At 44.8% G+C, this 12,778-nt stretch overlaps 1 long non-coding RNA gene across 1 annotated transcript; it reads right to left on the minus strand.

The window, feature by feature from the left end:
- Positions 1-11,395: 11,395 nt before the first annotated feature.
- On the minus strand, positions 11,396-12,182 carry LOC148377738 (uncharacterized). The gene is made up of 3 exons (XR_015856473.1): positions 12,044-12,182; positions 11,592-11,785; positions 11,396-11,467 (listed from the first exon to the last, which is right to left on the minus strand). It is a non-coding gene; the product is annotated as an uncharacterized LOC148377738 (long non-coding RNA).
- Positions 12,183-12,778: the final 596 nt, after the last annotated feature.

Consider the following 12,778-nt stretch of genomic DNA (forward strand, 5'->3'; position numbering starts at 1 on the left):
TACCAAATCTTTGAATTGAAGAATTTGTGATTTAATTAATAGCTTGTTGTTATGTTAAGGGTAATCGTACTTGTATATAATTCTAATGGCCTTCTTTTGAAAACTATTCTGAATTACAACTTTGGATCTTATATTACTTTGCAACAATCTACTCTGTGACAGATTAGGCAGTATAATCACATATGTTAACTTCAGTGCCCACACTGTATTTATTTATGGTTATTTGTTAAATCAAGTACTGTTAGACATGAAATAGGAAGTGTTTAACATAAATGTTATGGCTACTCACCATTGTAGCTCGCTCCTGGTCAATGATACGAGCCTCTTCTTGCAGTGGAAAACTTGCAGCCAACAAACACCGTGGAACCTAAAGGAATGAAATTAAACATTAACATTTCGCCTCGACCAATTTTCACACGTACAACGCAACGCGGCTACACTTCTGCTATTACAAACGTAAATCTCCTTAAACACAATGAGTGTTACTTACCGTGTACGCTCTAGACGGTCCAGTTGCAAGCAGAAAATAAAGATATTTCTGTTGATAATCGTCGCTGCTCAGCGGCTCACGGCCATCGCGCCAACGGATTTGAATTTTGGCGGAGGTTCGGGCAATTACGTCATATCCGCGGCACATGACTGCGACGTAATACCCGCTTATCTGAAACGGCAGTTAAAAGTAGAGTTACATCAAGTTTTCTTGGAACCTAAACGAATGAAAGAAAACTATCATTTGGCCACAACCAAGATTCACAGATACAACACAACGTGCGGGGTTGAGGTTAAAGATTGAGTGAAGGGCCCTCGTTTTAAACTACTGTTTTGAAAAGGAGTGGAAACAAGTAAGACGTATTTAATTTATTTAATGGGAAGTAGTAAGACTTATTAAATTTATTTAATCTACTTTTCTTCCCAGGCAAAATTTGATGTGCTGCAATTCCAAATTTCCAAAGTGAATGAAGGAATGAAGTCCTTTAAATTATGATTTTGTATAAATACTAGGCATAAACACAAAATCGACGGCACAAAATGGGCAGACTTTACTTGTTTGAAAAGGACTGGTTACAAGACAGACTTTTTTAATTCATTTAATGGGAAGAAAACTTATTTAGTTTAATTGATCTATTTTTGTTCCCTGGCAAAATTCGATTTGCTGCAATTCCAAATTTCCAAAGTGAATGAAGGAAAGAAGTCGTTTAAATTATGATTTTGTTTAAATACTAGGCATAGACACAAAATCTACGGCACAAAATGGGCAGACTTTACTTGTTTGAAGAGGACTGGTTACAAGACAGACTTTTCTGATTTATTTAATGGGAAGAGGACTTATTTAGTTTATTTAATCTATTTTTGTTCCCTGGCAAAATTGGATTTGCTGAAATTGTATTTTGCCAAATCTTGACTTGAGACCTGATAGGAAGTATTAAACGCTTAGTTAAATCAATACAAGTTGGTAATAAGAGCGAGTAATGTTGGTTGAACCGATGAATGAAGGTTGAAAGCAATTTAAATTATGACTTTGTATAAATACTAGATATCAACAGAACATCTACTGCGCGAAATGGGCAGAGTTTACTTGTTTGAGAAGGAGTGGCTTATTCAAAACTAAGATTTATTTAATCTGTTTGTTCCCAGGCAAAATTGGATGTGATGCAATTCCAAATTTCACCACATGATGGTGCCCAATTTTGACTTCATAGGACATATTAAACACTTAGCTTGTTATTATGTTCAAGGTAATCAGATTTGTTTATTATTCTAATGGCCTCTTCAAAACTATTCTGGATTACTACTTTGGATCTATTCTACATTACTTGGCAACAACATACTCTGTAACAGTTTAGGCAGTATAATCATATATGTTAACTTGAGAGTGCCCACACTCAATCTACTTATCGTGATGTGTTAAATCAATTACTGTTAGACATTATTTGTCTGATAATCTACCAAATCTTTGAATTGAAGAATTTGTGATTTAATTAATAGCTTGTTGTTATGTTAAGGGTAATCGTACTTGTATATAATTCTAATGGCCTTCTTTTGAAAACTATTCTGAATTACAATTTTGGATCTTATATTACTTTGCAACAATCTACTCTGTGACAGATTAGGCAGTATAATCACATATGTTAACTTCAGTGCCCACACTGTATTTATTTATGGTTATTTGTTAAATCAAGTACTGTTAGACATGAAATAGGAAGTGTTTAACATAAATGTTATGGCTACTCACCATTGTAGCTCGCTCCTGGTCAATGATACGAGCCTCTTCTTGCAGTGGAAAACTTGCAGCCAACAAACACCGTGGAACCTAAAGGAATGAAATTAAACATTAACATTTCGCCTCGACCAATTTTCACACGTACAACGCAACGCGGCTACACTTCTGCTATTACAAACGTAAATCTCCTTAAACACAATGAGTGTTACTTACCGTGTACGCTCTAGACGGTCCAGTTGCAAGCAGAAAATAAAGATATTTCTGTTGATAATCGTCGCTGCTCAGCGGCTCACGGCCATCGCGCCAACAGATTTGAATTTTGGCGGAGGTTCGGGCAATTACGTCATATCCGCGGCACATGACTGCGACGTAATACCCGCTTATCTGAAACGGCAGTTAAAAGTAGAGTTACATCAAGTTTTCTTGGAACCTAAACGAATGAAAGAAAACTATCATTTGGCCACAACCAAGATTCACAGATACAACACAACGTGCGGGGTTGAGGTTAAAGATTGAGTGAAGTGCCCTCGTTTTAAACTACTGTTTTGAAAAGGAGTGGAAACAAGTAAGACGTATTTAATTTATTTAATGGGAAGTAGTAAGACTTATTAAATTTATTTAATCTACTTTTCTTCCCAGGCAAAATTTGATGTGCTGCAATTCCAAATTTCCAAAGTGAATGAAGGAATGAAGTCCTTTAAATTATGATTTTGTATAAATACTAGGCATAAACACAAAATCGACGGCACAAAATGGGCAGACTTTACTTGTTTGAAAAGGACTGGTTACAAGACAGACTTTTTTAATTCATTTAATGGGAAGAAAACTTATTTAGTTTAATTGATCTATTTTTGTTCCCTGGCAAAATTCGATTTGCTGCAATTCCAAATTTCCAAAGTGAATGAAGGAAAGAAGTCGTTTAAATTATGATTTTGTTTAAATACTAGGCATAGACACAAAATCTACGGCACAAAATGGGCAGACTTTACTTGTTTGAAGAGGACTGGTTACAAGACAGACTTTTCTGATTTATTTAATGGGAAGAGGACTTATTTAGTTTATTTAATCTATTTTTGTTCCCTGGCAAAATTGGATTTGCTGAAATTGTATTTTGCCAAATCTTGACTTGAGACCTGATAGGAAGTATTAAACGCTTAGTTAAATCAATACAAGTTGGTAATAAGAGCGAGTAATGTTGGTTGAACCGATGAATGAAGGTTGAAAGCAATTTAAATTATGACTTTGTATAAATACTAGATATCAACAGAACATCTACTGCGCGAAATGGGCAGAGTTTACTTGTTTGAGAAGGAGTGGCTTATTCAAAACTAAGATTTATTTAATCTGTTTGTTCCCAGGCAAAATTGGATGTGATGCAATTCCAAATTTCACCACATGATGGTGCCCAATTTTGACTTCATAGGACATATTAAACACTTAGCTTGTTATTATGTTCAAGGTAATCAGATTTGTTTATTATTCTAATGGCCTCTTCAAAACTATTCTGGATTACTACTTTGGATCTATTCTACATTACTTGGCAACAACATACTCTGTAACAGATTAGGCAGTATAATCATATATGTTAACTTGAGAGTGCCCACACTCAATCTACTTATCGTGATGTGTTAAATCAATTACTGTTAGACATTATTTGTCTGATAATCTACCAAATCTTTGAATTGAAGAATTTGTGATTTAATTAAGAGCTTGTTGTTATGTTAAGGGTAATCGTACTTGTATATAATTCTAATGGCCTTCTTTTGAAAACTATTCTGAATTACAACTTTGGATCTTATATTACTTTGCAACAATCTACTCTGTGACAGATTAGGCAGTATAATCACATATGTTAACTTCAGTGCCCACACTGTATTTATTTATGGTTATTTGTTAAATCAAGTACTGTTAGACATGAAATAGGAAGTGTTTAACATAAATGTTATGGCTACTCACCATTGTAGCTCGCTCCTGGTCAATGATACGAGCCTCTTCTTGCAGTGGAAAACTTGCAGCCAACAAACACCGTGGAACCTAAAGGAATGAAATTAAACATTAACATTTCGCCTCGACCAATTTTCACACGTACAACGCAACGCGGCTACACTTCTGCTATTACAAACGTAAATCTCCTTAAACACAATGAGTGTTACTTACCGTGTACGCTCTAGACGGTCCAGTTGCAAGCAGAAAATAAAGATATTTCTGTTGATAATCGTCGCTGCTCAGCGGCTCACGGCCATCGCGCCAACAGATTTGAATTTTGGCGGAGGTTCGGGCAATTACGTCATATCCGCGGCACATGACTGCGACGTAATACCCGCTTATCTGAAACGGCAGTTAAAAGTAGAGTTACATCAAGTTTTCTTGGAACCTAAACGAATGAAAGAAAACTATCATTTGGCCACAACCAAGATTCACAGATACAACACAACGTGCGGGGTTGAGGTTAAAGATTGAGTGAAGGGCCCTCGTTTTAAACTACTGTTTTGAAAAGGAGTGGAAACAAGTAAGACGTATTTAATTTATTTAATGGGAAGTAGTAAGACTTATTAAATTTATTTAATCTACTTTTCTTCCCAGGCAAAATTTGATGTGCTGCAATTCCAAATTTCCAAAGTGAATGAAGGAATGAAGTCCTTTAAATTATGATTTTGTATAAATACTAGGCATAAACACAAAATCGACGGCACAAAATGGGCAGACTTTACTTGTTTGAAAAGGACTGGTTACAAGACAGACTTTTTTAATTCATTTAATGGGAAGAAAACGTATTTAGTTTAATTGATCTATTTTTGTTCCCTGGCAAAATTCGATTTGCTGCAATTCCAAATTTCCAAAGTGAATGAAGGAAAGAAGTCGTTTAAATTATGATTTTGTTTAAATACTAGGCATAGACACAAAATCTACGGCACAAAATGGGCAGACTTTACTTGTTTGAAGAGGACTGGTTACAAGACAGACTTTTCTGATTTATTTAATGGGAAGAGGACTTATTTAGTTTATTTAATCTATTTTTGTTCCCTGGCAAAATTGGATTTGCTGAAATTGTATTTTGCCAAATCTCGATTTGAGACCTGATAGGAAGCATTAAACGCTTAGTTAAATCAATACAAGTTGGTAATAAGAGCGAGTAATGTTGGTTGAACCGATGAATGAAGGTTGAAAGCAATTTAAATTATGACTTTGTATAAATACTAGATATTAACAGAACATCTACTGCGCAAAATGGGCAGAGTTTACTTGTTTGAGAAGGAGTGGCTTATTCAAAACTAAGATTTATTTAATCTGTTTGTTCCCAGGCAAAATTGGATGTGATGCAATTCCAAATCTATCTGAAACGGCAGTTAAAAGTAGAGTTACATAGTTTTCTTTTTTAATCAACACAATCATTTACAACCGTTGACCAGAAAGAATCGTCGAAATTCGACGTCCCCCACAAACGCCACGCTCACTCGCTTTTCAGGGCAACAAAAGTACTTCTTTTTAAAAACGATGAGTTGTACTTACCGTGTACGCTCTGGACGGTCCAGTTGCAAGCAGAAAATAAAAATATTTCTCTTGTTAGTCGTATGTTACCATCCGCTGTGTCTTTGTCAACATCGCCGCCATTTTCCTACTTCCTGCTGCGAGCCACGCCCACGGATTTAAATTTGGGCGGAAGCTCTTTCCATTGGCGTCGTTTTCGCGTATAGCAAATCCGATTGGTTGGGAAGGGGGCACGGTTATGCAGCCGAGGGGTCCTGTGATCGGTGGGATGTAAAGTAGGCGTCGACGTCACGTCCGCGTCACGTGACCACGACGTGGCAGACGATATAGCAACCGCTGTTTTGTTTAGTAGATTTACAGTTGTTATGCATTGGCATAATGGTGTGCACTCAAAATAGATTTAAATAAATTAAATATTTCTTCTGCCCACTCCCTTTTAAACAAGTTAACTCTGCCCACGTCCATTGACGTCTTGTCTGCGTCACGTGACCACGACGTAGCGACGTCATGTAGTAACCGCTGTTTTGATCAGTAGACTTACAGTTATTATGCGTTGACATAATGGCGCACTGGTTAGCATGGCCACCTCTTAAGCATGATGTTGCGGGTTCGACGCCTGATCAATGTTAGCATGGAGTGAGCTTAAGTGCATGGCGCTGAAGATTTGAATCTTTGAAATGCGCTGAGGTCTGACATATCAGGCAGAATGGTTTGCCATCACGTTCAACAAAAAATAGAAACTTTCCCACTCTGATTAAAACGTCCTGTGTTCATCTACGTATTTTCGTTTTGCTGTGCATCTTTTCCCTGCCATTTCAAGAGCCCAATTGACACTCATAGTTTAAAGAAATGTGTTTGCCCATCCTACTTTGTGGAATTTCACCACATGCGCTTTTGACCAAAATACCAAATTGAACTCAAGTGAAGCCAACACGCACAACCCCCCCCCCCCCCCCCCCCCACACACACACACACACACAAATGTTGATATGAACATAAAAGAGCCGCATGCGGTTCGGGAGTTGCGGCTTGGCCAAACCTGTACTATACAACTTTATTTGTATAAAATTTTCACAACAGCTGTCACACAAACAAAGCGGGAAAAACCGAAGACGTGCGTGTTCCGCCCACGCTGGATTTATTTGCACCTTTGAAAAGACACCGTATTGCCGCAGATGTGGCAAAGAGTACTTTTGGGCATCTGAGACGGAAGGATGTCCAAAGCATCACGTCACCTGCTCTGGTAGGCATGGTGGTGGGACGTTGAGGTCAACCGCTTTGGGGTTGGCTGAATCTTTGATCGCAGGATGCCACACACTTGAAGACAGAAGCAGAAAAGCAGAGCTAAATGCAAAATGTACTCACCGGTGACTCCAATTTTTTTCCCCCCTGAAGAAACAGCTGGACGGGTGGCCCCGGCTGGCCAGTGGGACTCTTGTTATTCTGACCCTTTTTAGTGCGCGTTTGGGGCAACAACCGTTTTTTGTGGCGCTCTCTTCTGGTTCAAAAGTGCCCTGCATGTGAATTTGCTTTTCCTGCCTTCTGATTGGATGAGCGCCGGTGTGACGCGGTGCCTCTGTCACCGTGGCGGGGGGTATACGTTGGCATCGGAGCGTCTGCCAACGTCTGAGACCGGCTGGCAGTGTATCGGAGGTGTCGAGTGCGGTGCCGCTGGAGCTCACTCACCAGCTGGTGTTAGGGCCACAGAATGAAGGCCAAGGAGAAGAATAGAAAGAGAAACAGAAACTTCTCCTCCAATTGTTTGATTTGTCTCTTCTGAGCTTCGATGAATTCTTTCAGCTCTTTGTTCCTCTAGGACGGACAAATGGAAAGTGGCATTCAAAAGCCAGTAAGCGTGCAAGTAAGTGCCGGGCTGGCTTTGGGCCCTTACCTGTTGCGCGCTGTGCAGCAGATCCATTCTCTCTTGGAGGATGCAAGCGTCGCGCTCCCTCAACTCGCACATCAGGGCTCGCTTCCATTGGTCCACGGCGCTCCTAAGCTCTTCTCTCTGATCCGCCGTCAGCACGTCATTCACGCCAGCGTGGCTGGCTTTTTCGCCGTCCGTGGCGGGGCAGTCCCGCTGCGGTAGCGCCTCGTACAACATGGCCTCCAGCTCCAGGATCCTCTGGGCCGCAATCCTCGTCCATCAGTGGTCCGGCGGGAGATTTGAGGGCGGCTTACCTTATGAGCCTGGTCCATGGAACACTTCCTGAAGTCCAACTCTTCATCCAGGTAGCCCTTCTGCTTGCAGAACATATCCTAGCACAGCTCAAGGTCAGAATTGTTGGGGCACATTGCCGGAGTTCCCCTTGGCTGATGTCGCGTGTCTGTCTACCTTCTCACTTTCAATGTCCAACATCTTCTGTTGAAGTGCTGACTTGGTCACTTTGATGTATTCTAACCACTGAGGAAAGGCTGCTGTCACATAAGCAGAATGCGAGAGCGTGCGTGGACGTGCGCGTTACCTTCTCGGCTAGGGTGAGAAGGGTCCTGGCGTGAATCACGACCACCTGCTCCTCGTTGGTGAGATTCTGCAAGAGCCCAAAGGCACAGCGTCAACAAGCTTCTTTCAGCGCAAAGCCTTCCAAAAGTCACATTTGAGCCGCCGAGTCTCGTGGAGTGCGAACATAAGGAGTTCGACATACACTTACGGCGTTATAGCCCAGGATGTCCAGCTTCTTCATCAGATCACTGATGACGATGTCCGGGGGAAAGGCGCAAGGAGCAATGTAAGGTGTTCTGGGACCTCGGGTTAAGGTTAGGGTTGCGAGGGACGCCTTACGTACGCTCACGCCCTCGGCCTCGCAGTAGATCTGCAAAGGGCTGAGGCCGTCTGGGAAACGGACTTGCAGAAACTTCAAGACGGGGGAGCGCCACTCCCTCTCCTGAAAGGCAGAGGCATGCATCCGTCCGTCCGTCCGTCCGTCCGTCCGTCCGTCACATCTCTGGCCTCAACACGCTTGTGCGAGTCTTCCCACCTCCAGCTCCAGGATGCGGAACTCAAGCAGTTCGTTTTGGTCTCGGATATCCTGGATGTGCTCTTTCAGACGCGCTTCTTCCGCCTCCATCCGCCTGACCTGAAAAGACAGTCAGACCTCATCTGCGGGGCTTCCCGACGGGTGTGACGCCAAGCGACTCCGCCCAGCGCCTTTCTTTCCGTCACCTTTTCGGCCAACTGCTGATTGCTCTGACGCAGCAGCTGCTTCTCCTCCACCCACTTGACATTCTAGAAGAGACAAACGCGTGGACAGCTTTGGAATGTTGTGTCATTTTCATCCACAAATTCTTTGGTTGACTGGAAAATGACATTTGCTTTTCTCCGCATTTTCCCAGCCACGTTCGGGGGGGGGGGGGGGGGGTTGGTCCAGTAATGCCAGACGAATGAGTGACTGAAGAATGTAGCTATTTTGTCTGAGAAAAAGGTGTGCTCATTGATGAGCTTACCTGTCCTTGTTGCTTCAGCGCTGACTCCAGATCTGCTACTCTGCTTTGATAGTGACCCATTTCTACCATCAGCTTTTCTCTGGTCTGAAAGGAGGAGGAGGGAGGCTCCTCCTCCTCCTTTCAGACCAGAGAACACCCGAGGCTGGGTGAGAACGGGGAGGCTGCGACCCGGCCGGGGGTTGCGGAAAGGGGCGCCACCTTGATCTCCTTCTCGGCGTCGTAGTCCCCTTCGCTGGTCTGGGCTAGCAGAGCGTAGGCTCGTTGCAGCGCTTGATATTCTTGCGTCAGCTGGCGGTAGCGAAGCTCCGCCTCTTCATGCACACACCAATGCAACACAGCACTAGTACCAGAATCAGTCAGACCGGCGACAAAGCACCCGCGACGCAAAGACGAGTCCGATTCCAGGCTGAAGAGGAATGTTTGGTGCCAATACGCTGGCAGAAATGGCGGGCTACCTCTTCGGGTTCCGTGTCGGGGGTTCTGTCGGTGTGAAAAGACAAGGACGATCCGTCCGAGTCCACCAACACGTCTTCGTCGTAGCCGTAAAATGTTTCGATGACCTGCGGGCGCGGAAGCAAACATCTCTCTGAACAAACTGAAGCGACACCTCACGATGAATCGACGAGAGGAACGATAGCGAGAAAAAGGCCATTTCATCTTGCGCAACACCAAGCAGCCGCAAACAAACAGACTCACCTTGCAGGACCTCACGCTTTGTTCCTCCTCAGAGATTCTCGACGTCGGTATCGTAGCAGCAAATCTCTCTCCTGTCGACACAAATAATCCGCCTTTGAGATTCTTTGGATGCAAAGGGAACGAATGGCTCCGGCGCAGAAACAAACGCGACTCACAATGACATTTCTGACATGAGCTCCTGTCTCCAGAGCCTGAAAAACACGTCACCGGCGATGATTGGAGGGACGCTCGTCTTTTCCAAAAGTGACAACTACAGGGTGTGTCAGGGTTTTCCAGATTATCTTTATCGTATCATTATGTTGCTTTGACTTTGACTGCAACCTGTAATAAATAATATTATTTATCCCTTATTTATCCCTATCGCTTATCCCTTCCTACACAAAGTCGTAAAACACCCCTTGCTATGTTTTGACTAGAGGTCAAGGGCTTCCTCTATTCAATCCACTCTTACACCCACCCTGTTTCTCTTAATTAAAATGCTCGTGCAGGAGCCGAGAGTCAGACTTCATTCGTACAACGGATGGACTCTCCACCTGCAGGTGTCCAAAAGAACTTACTTGTCTCCCGTGTGGTTCTTGCAAAATAAGTTGGAGCGAGCGCAACTCTAACAGGGTGCATTTTGCCACTAGCTGCCTACGGACAATGACGTCGCGCTCGCGGCTCATGGTTGACGGGCTGAGCAGCCGGGCAAGTCCGTCGTTTTCAGCGCACAGCGAGTGGCAAAGGCGCTGACAAAACGGGAGCTTTGAGCTGCTGAAAACGGCAAAACAAGTCTAAAGCGTGTTCAAACGCGTGCGCACAATGCTCCTGCTTGAAAGGTCGGAATTTAAGGGGCCAATTTTTTGGATGGCGGCCGCCGGCCAAGCTTTGGACGGAAAAGGTTTCCTGGCGACAGCGAGCGAGCGCGGCGCTGCCGTACGTGCACCGAGTCGCCTGCCTGAAGACCTTGGACAAGTCGTCGATGATGTGCCGCTGCTCCACAACTTGAAGGAACTCCATTTCACCGTCCTGCTGGCCGCAACCGCGGTCCAGGTCATTGAGCGAACTAGGCCTTCTCTGTGGAACACAAATGCAGTGGACTCTGTTGGCACGCCGCCGTTGTCCGCGTCGACTTACCAAGCTTGCCATCTCCTCGTTCTCCTGGGTGACAAAGCGCACTTTGTTTTCAAGGCGGCACAGCACCAGCGAGAGTTCTTCATTCTTCCTGCTCAGGCGTTTGTTTTTGTACAGGAGTGGCAGAAACTGGCTTTCTGTTTCTCTCAGTCGCTTTAGCTGCAAGCATGAAGTGCGGGATGTGAAAGACGCACAACACGCGGGCCAGAACGTATCCATTCCTTTTGCATCGGTTTGAACGGAATCGTGGCTTTGGCTCCCAATAAAAGACATCTACCAGGCAACCGACTCGCCGCGCCGCTCAACTAATAAGCAAGCGCAATGGGTGCCTCGCTGGATGGCGCGCATCAAACGTAGCGCAAACCTTCAAGCGTGCCGTCAATAAATTACCAGTTCATTGCGCTCTTCAGAAAGCAGGGCGTTTCGATCCTCCAGTTTCCTGATGACTGCGCTGAGCTCAGCGATTTTCAGATGAAACCGTCGCGTGTCCCGATCCTCCTGAGACTGAAAACGCCCCGCAACACACACACACAAGCACTCGTTCAAAGTTCAAAACTGTTTTTGTGCTACCTTCCTCCAGCAACGAACTAAGTCATGCGTACTGCAAGTGTGTGATGAGGTGGCTTACGCAATGAAGAGGATTGCTAGTAGCGGCGTTGACCCCACTTCCAGGGTAGTTTAGGCCCACCCTTTGGGAATCCCTCAGGGCAGCGATCTGCTGCTCGGCAGCCTGAGTCTGCAGCTGAAGGCGGTGGACGTGGCTGGCCCCAGGGCTTCATCCAAAACACTAACCGCTCTGTCTTTCAGCTTGATCTCATCCGTCTGGATGTACAAACGGGGAGCGCTCAGGCAGGCGGGCAAACTCATTTGCCAGAATTGTGACAAAAACAAAGAGAGCAACCGGCCAATTTTTTTCTTGAATCGACTAGAACACCTTTGCTGTGACAAAAGCGAAGCGAGCAACCGGACATTTTCTTCTTGTGAAATAGAATAGAATAGAATGCCTTAGGTGTCATTGCACTGCAGGTATACAACGAAATTGGGAACATAGCCACGCACCGCGCATCTGATCAGTCCTACCAGTCGGCGGATCTCCCTCTCGCAGTCTCTCTTGGTTCGGCTCAGCTCCTCCCGATGCTGGTGATGAGCCGATCGGAGCTCGGCCGCTCGGGACTGCCAGGCCTGCTGGGCCGCTGCCAGGGCTTCTTCCGCGCTCCTGGTGGAGGCGACACCGCTCGGTCTCCCGACACCGCCGCGTCTCCTCCACCTCCGCCAGCAAAGCGCCCCCCCTCCTCACCTGAGCAGACATTGCGCCACACCGGGCCGTTGAGACCGCAACGGAGCGCCGCGACGCTTACTGGGGACAAGCTACACAATACGGTAGCGGCCGCATCGAAGCCCGACGTGGCGTGCGGATAGTCAGACACGGATAGAGCGGATCACCTTGTCCATGGAGCCGTCCCTCAGGCTGAGGACCAAGGCATTCAGTCGCTGGATCTCTCCATCTTTGATTTTGATCACTCTCATCAGCTCCATTTCATGCTGCCGCAGTAATGTCTCCCTGGTAATGGCTAACTCTTTCTGCTTCTCCTCATGGAGTTTGCTTTTGAGTTCCGTCATGGCGGCGGTGGCACGGTGGTGCTCCGCCCGCAGGTCCTGACTTCTCTCTCTCTCCAGACAGCTGACCTGACATGACTTAGACTTAGACTTAGACAAACTTTATTGTCATCTTGTCTGCACATGGTGCATACAAAACGAAATTCCATTGCATACGTCTTACAACAAAGTAGTGATATTGCAGTTGAATAGAAGTAA

This window comes from Syngnathus floridae, unplaced genomic scaffold, assembly GCF_059516105.1.
Source record: "Syngnathus floridae isolate MCC-2025c unplaced genomic scaffold, RoL_Sflo_1.0 HiC_scaffold_96, whole genome shotgun sequence".
Classification (NCBI taxonomy): Eukaryota; Metazoa; Chordata; class Actinopteri; order Syngnathiformes; family Syngnathidae; genus Syngnathus; species Syngnathus floridae.